We start from the raw sequence: 6,539 nt of genomic DNA on the forward strand, positions 1-6,539 counted from the left end.
GAAGTGAAGTAGCTCAGTCGTGTCCCACTCTTGGCGACCCCGTGGACTGCAGCCCGCCAGGCTCCTCTGTCCATGAGATTCTCCATGCAGGGATACTGGAGTGGGTTGCCATGCCCTCCTCCAGGGGATCTCCCCCACCCAGGGATCGAACCCAGGTCTCCTGCACTTTAGGCAGATTCTTCACCGTGCCTCTCTTGAGTTTTCTCCAATTCAACACGTCATTTATGTTCACTCTGTCCCCCCGCCCGCACACACACCCATTCTTTGGGGGACATTTTTATTCATCACTCTCCCCACTCAACAATACTTTCTATGCATGACAGAGAATGACTGGTGGTTTGTTTGTTTGTTTTTTTGAACAAGTGAATCAACAGTTGTTGCATTTCTCTAGGTTTTAAGCTTTTGCTTTCACCCTGAGCAGACCTGTACAGAATAGACGTGCACGTGTGATCATTTCAAATGTCTTTATCTGTAAAGCAGCCAGCGGAACATCATCTCACTTTCCTGGTGACTAGGCAAGGCTTCCTTCCTCCCATTGTTTACTACGAAATGCAAACAGATTTCCATTTAATTTGAATATGTGTCTGTGTCAGAACATCTGACTTCTTAATTGGCTTCTTTAAATCACAAAGTCAGGGAGTGGGTAGAAAATCAAAGCTGAAACGGAAACATGGGGCCCACAGTGGGGATGTGTGTGTGCCAGTCGCTCAGTCATGTCAGACTCCTTGCGACCACCTGGACTGTCGTTTGCCAGGCTCCTCTGTCCATGGGATTCTCCAGGCAAGGATACTGGAGTGGGTAGCCTTTCCCTTCTCCAGGGGATCTTCCCAACCCAGGGATTGAACCCAGGTCTCTCCCATCATATGCATGTTCTTTACCAGCTGAACCATAAGGGAAGCCCAAGAATACTGGAGTGGGTATCCATTCCCTTCTCCAGGGGATCTTCTTGACCCAGCGATCAAACCCTGGTCTCTCACATTGCAGGCAGATTCCTTACTGTCTGAGCCACCAGGGAGGCCCCTTACTGGGTATAAATAATGTCTGCTGTGTTTCATGAGACCCCTGACTCATCTTTTTGGAATTACTCCATTTTGCAGACAGGTCTTAAATCTACAAATTGCTGAGAGATGCCACGTTCCATATCTACACCCAGTAGTATGGTTATTTTAGAGAGAGGGCCCTTCCCGTGATCAGACTTAAGGTATGAAATTTCAGATATCATTGGTTGGCATTGCCAGCGTCTGCCACTCATTCATCTATGAAGGCAGTTGAGGAGGGACTCGCTCGCGGCTCTGCCAAGGTGTTTTGCGGTTTAGGAAAAAGCAGAACTGCCGTCCGCGGGCCCAGCTTTGGGCTTGGTGATGCCGTGGGTGACGCACGCCCGTGACATTTCTTGTTTCCCAGTGTCGACAGGCCAGCTCCCATCTGACGTCCTCACTGTCCAGACCTGTAAGCACACCATACGAGATCGGCACAGCAGAGCTTTTCATTTTACCTGGAACAGGCTTACAAGCGCTCCACGGTTGTAGCGGCTATGAAATAACATTTCCAGATAATGTAATCAAGCAGGTTTATTTTATATGCTCTCTCTCCCCTCCTCCCCTCCCTCCCTCAAGGAAACTTATAGTAAAATTCTGCCCACACCTTATTTTCGCGTCGACAAGATGCCCCCTGCTCTGCGTGCACCCTCACCAACACGTCTGCCGTCTTTGGGAATGAGATTCTGAAACCGAGAGAGAAGCAAGGATAACGCCTAATTGCTTTTGCTTCTCTGGAGATGCTCAAAGCAGTGTTAACATCTGGCATTGTATCCTTGCTCGAAAGGCAATTGGGTTTTCTGAGAACAGCTCCTCTTTCCTGATATTGCAATCCCTCTATCCTCTTCAGAGACGCTTTGGAATTCAAGACAGGAAGTGATCATCTTTTCACATGAACGTGACCTTTTTTTTTTTTTTTTTTTTTAATGGATAGGGGTGTGTGAGGGTGTAGGTTCTAGGAAGTATGTTTCCTTAAAGAATGCTAATTTTCTAGGGGAAAGGGTTTCAGATATGTACCTATCTGTAAGATTACAGAAACTGAACGTTAAAGTCGCTTAGTCGTGTCCGACTCTTTGGGACCCCAGGGACTATCCAGCCCATGGAATTCTCCAGGCCAGAATACTGGAGTGGGTAGCCTTTCCCTTCTCCAGGGGATCTTCCCAACCTAGGGATGGAACCCAGGTCTCCTGCATTGCAGATGGTTCTTTACCAGCTGAGCCACCAGGGAAGCCCAACAATACTGGAGTGGGTAGCCTGTCCCTTCTCCAGGGTATCTTCCACACCCAGGAACTGAACCCAGATCTCCCACATTGCAGGTGGATTCTTTACCAGCTGAGCCACACACATAAGTTAGATGCCTAACAAGATTTTATTAAAAATAAGTGAGACAGTCGATTGCATTTTTTCCCCTTTTATCTTTTTCCCTAAAGAGCTTCCGTGTTTTTGTCAGATGCATATTCACCAGCTTGTTCATTTTATTTTTTCTATATATATGTCTTGTGTGCAGGCATGGGGTTGCTGGGCTAACCTGATTTTAGTGTTTTTATCTACACCTCCAGAGGGTGATGGTGGTGTCAGCTACTTCATTTTAATGGGGTTGTTTGGTCAGAGCTAACATACAGGACAAGGCATCTTTGGAGAGGCCCTGAAGGATACTCCTCTAATTTTTAATCTCTCCTTCAGGGACGGTGAAGCAAATACATTCTGAGACTCCAAAGTGTTAGGCTGTAAATTTAGAATAATGTTGTTTATAAGGTAAATTCCTGAAACCAGCATTCTCATTTATTTCTGTTGCTCACGTGGGCCTCCTGCTGCGAGGTGCTGAGATTGGTCTGAGATTGCAGGTAATTTATCATCTAGATTAATTAAATAGTTCGATTCCATGGTTTCCTTTAGGATCTGTGACAAATTGGTGTTGGCCTGAATTTCAATTTTCGGTCTAAAGACAGTAATCCCTTACCCTGGGACGTTGTCTGTAAAATAGCCGAAACCACAGGCTTCAACCTTGTATGCTATCCATTTTTTTTGTTTTTAATTTTATTGAACTAATAGTTGATTTTAATGTGTTTAATTTCTGCTGTACAGCAAAGTGATTGTATACACATACACACACATATATATATATATATGTACATCTGTGTTCAGTTACATTCAGTTGCTCAGTGGAGTCCGACTCTTTGCAAACCTATGGACTTCAGCACGCCAGGCCTCCCTGTCCATCACCAGCTCCCGGAGCTTGCTCAAACTCATGTCCATTGAGTCAGTGATGCCATCCAGCCATCTCATCCTCTGTCGTCCCCTTTTCCTCCCGCCCTCAATCTTTCCCAGCATCTGGGTCTTTTCCAATGAGTCAGCTCTTTGCATCAGGTGGCCAAAGTATTGGAGCTTCAGCTTCAACATCAGTCCTTCCAATGAATATTCAGGACTGATCTCCTTTAGGATGGACTGGTTGGATCTCCTTGCAGCCCAAGGGACTCTCAAGAGTCTTCTCTTAACACCACGGTTCAAAAGCATCCATTCTTCAGTGCTCAGCTTTCTTTATGGTTCAACTCTCACATCCATACATGACTACTGGGTAAACCACAGCTTTGATGAGATGAACCTTTGTTGGCAAAGTAACGTCTTTGCTTTTTAATATGCTGTCTGGGTTGGTGATTGCTTTTCTTCCAAGGAGTGAGCGTTTTTTAATCTCATGGCTGCAGTCACCATCTGTAGTGATTCTGGTGCCCCACCCCCGCCAAAATACAGTCTGTATTTACATATGTGTGTAATATGCTTTTATACTCTTTTCCATTACACTTTATCACACTATAGTGAATAGAGTTCTCCGTGCTCTGGAGTAGGACGTTGCCATATATACTGTTGTTCATCTCCTAACTGGAAAATTTTCAGTCCTTCCCCGCCCCCCTACTCCAACTCCCTCCTCCTTGGCAACCACAAATCCAAAAACGGAGCAGATATTTTTCAACATGTGACAAGAATTCTTATCTTCTCCTTGGCCACAGTGTACTTGAATTTTAGATATTGTGGTAATTCTTTGAAAACACTTTGGATTTAAGCAAAACACTGTTGTTGTTTTATTATTTTTTTGGGGGGGGTGTGGCCAGGCACAGCTTGAAAACGATTTCTGTTTCAGACCTTTCCAGTACTGTTCCTTGGTCTTGAAAAAGAGACTTGCATCATCAAATGTCAGCTCCCTACAACCTGCCTTTGAGAACGTTGAGGGTATTTCGGGGACATTTTCATGATTCCTGCTGAATACATTGAGCTCTTATCAGAGTTTATATGCTATTCAATGATACCTCTGAAATCATTCATTTTCCTATTTAGCAAAGAGCCTCTGCAGCTAGGTACTTAGAATTCAGATCTCTAAAGGGCTTCAGGAAAAGTGGCCACCGAGCTTCCTATAGAGTGTCTTTATAGTTTCAGGTCCCCACAAGGGGCCTCAAGATGGACGATGACCTTCAACTAGGGACAGATTAAATTATCATTATTTGGTGAAACCAGACATGGTCTTTGGGTGTAAGTTATGAGTTGCAGAGTGGAAAGAATGGGAGCTGGTCCCCAAGCCAGCTGGGGGCAGTTATAATCTCTTTGGATTTTATTTCTTCATTCGTAAGATGATTCACTTCCCTGGTGGTTGCTGCTGCTGCTGTTGCTAAGTCGCTTCAGTCGTGTCTGACTCTGTTCGACCCCATAGACGGCAGCCCACCAGGCTCCCCCGTCCCTGGGATTCTCCAGGCAAGAACACTGGAGTGGGTTGCCATTTCCATCTCCAATGCATGAAAGTGAAAAGTGAAAGTGAAGTCGCTCAGTTGTATCCAACTCCTATCGACCCCATGGACTGCAGCCCACCAGGCTCCTCTGTCCATTAAAGGGTAAAAAAAAAATAATGTATATAGAGTACTCTGTAGTGTTGGGAACCTCTTAGGCAGGAGGTAGGAGCCTTCACCACGCGCTTTTATTGTCCGGAATTTCGGAGCGTAATACAGAATTTCAAGGCAAAGGTCAGCGAGTGAAGATGGCAGCAATGGAAGATGGGATGGGCTTGGGGGAGAATTCCCTGAAAAAGGGGGGTGTCAGAGGGAGCAGGTGTTTGAGGGATCTCAGAACGGTGTACCTGAGTCTTCCTCACCCACAGCCTTGGGGAGATAGAAACAGCACTAGAGCTGTTAAAAAAACTTAAGTGTTTTGTTAAAACAACACTTAAAAAAAAGAAGTTCCAGTGTTTCATGGACCAGCCCTTGTGAACCAAGTAGATTATGAGAAAAATGAAACTACAAGAGCTACGGAACATCAGCTTGCATTTTCACCACGAGAGTCCCCAGACCATTGCTGGATGCATGGATTCAGTGACTGCTGGGAAATCCTCTGGTGGGAGAGAGCTTGGGAAATGAAACATGTTACTTGTTTTTTTTTTTTTTTTAATTCATTTATTAATTGCTTTTCAGTGTTGTGTTGGTTTCTGCCATACACAAACATGAATCAGCTGTAGGGATACATACACCCCCTCCCTCCTGAACCCCCTTCCTACCTCCCACCCCATCCCACCCGTCTAGGTAGTCACAGAGCCCCAGATTGAGGTCCCTGCGTCATACAGCAAATTCCCACTGGCTGGCTGTTTTTCAAACAGCAATGTATATGTTCCCATGTACCTTAGTATTTAAAAGCTAGAACGTGCACCGCTGAGAAAGAGGCAGTGAAGAAAGCCTTCCATAAACTGAAGGGCTGAAGGATGCAGTAGCTTAGGTTTGCACTATGATGAGAAGGACAGTTCCACGTGTGCAGGGGACAGCCCTGAGGAACCACACAATAATCCTCTGCCCTCATCTGCCAGGAAGGCTTGATGCGCAGGATGTAGCATGGATGTGACTGATAGAAAGGGAATGAGACACTTAGGAGAGAAACTCTCGTAATGGGAGCCCCCCGTTGCCCGCTCCCAAGGGGCACAGTGTGATGAACCATGCACAGCTTGGACTTCAACTTCTTCACTCTCCCGACCAAGAAATACTCAGACCCAGACAAGGTAGAAGGTTTGACAAGCACATTTTGCTGGTGAAATAACAAACAGCTCACAAACAATCCCCAAACAGCGAGATCCCCATTCTCATGCTTCACCTACTAGAAGATTTCAGCCTTCCCCTGCAGACTCGTTATTATTTAGCTTGGATGTTACTCTTGTTCAGTTGTCAAGTTTGTGTCCGACTCTTTGTGACCCCATGGACTGCAGCACGCCAGGCCTCCTTGTCCATCACCAACTCCCAGAGTTTACTCAAACTCATGTCCATTGAGTTGGTGATGCCATCAAACTATCTCATCCTCTGTCTCCCCCTTCTCCGCTCGCCTTCAATCTTTCCCAGCATCAGGGTCTTTTCTAATGAGTCGGCTCTTCACATCAGGTGGCCAAAGGATTGGAGCTTCGGCATCAGTCCTTCCAAAGAGTTATTCAATCTCGAATGTGCTGTACTGATTCAGTGGTGGTCAGTCACCGAATAGACTATC

Source organism: Bubalus kerabau, chromosome X (genome assembly GCF_029407905.1).
Source record: "Bubalus kerabau isolate K-KA32 ecotype Philippines breed swamp buffalo chromosome X, PCC_UOA_SB_1v2, whole genome shotgun sequence".
NCBI classification, from domain to species: domain Eukaryota; kingdom Metazoa; phylum Chordata; class Mammalia; order Artiodactyla; family Bovidae; genus Bubalus; species Bubalus kerabau.